We start from the raw sequence: 599 nt of genomic DNA, 5'->3' as shown, positions 1-599 counted from the left end.
GATGGATGGATGGATGGATGGATGTAACGGTCTGTTGTCTTAACAAAATAAATTAAACAAAAATGACTTCACAAATCATTTTGTGACCAAATGTTAACAAGTGTCAAACTGAATTTGTCTTAAAGACATAACCTATAACATAACCATACAATAACAGTGAAATTAGTTAATTCATTTATATGAATCAATTTACAATTTAAGCAGCTATAATTGACTATTAATCAATGTTCTATTAATTGTTACATTCCTTCTTAATTCATTCATCGTTTGATAATTATTATTATTTTTCATTATGCTTTGCAGCTTTGTATAGTGGTTTCCCGATCTTGCTAGTGGTATCATTAGGGTCAGAAAACTGTATTTTTACATATACTCATACAAAAAGCTACTCTGCTTGGATCCAATACCAATACTTATTCCTAATTTACACCAGATGAATTTCCGCTCTGCTCCGGTCCAACCGCCGCAACAAATACAAAACCACTATAACCAATTAGAGTGTTTACACTGGCTCTGCACGGCGGTGGTGAGCAGACGGCGATCAGCCAAAATTAGATTCAATCCTTTTTTTCCAAATGCTGGAGCTGCGCCGGAGTCAT

The sequence above is a fragment of the Austrofundulus limnaeus genome, unplaced genomic scaffold, assembly GCF_001266775.1.
Source record: "Austrofundulus limnaeus strain Quisiro unplaced genomic scaffold, Austrofundulus_limnaeus-1.0 Scaffold157, whole genome shotgun sequence".
Classification (NCBI taxonomy): domain Eukaryota; kingdom Metazoa; phylum Chordata; class Actinopteri; order Cyprinodontiformes; family Rivulidae; genus Austrofundulus; species Austrofundulus limnaeus.
Note: the sequence above shows the minus strand (reverse complement) of the source record.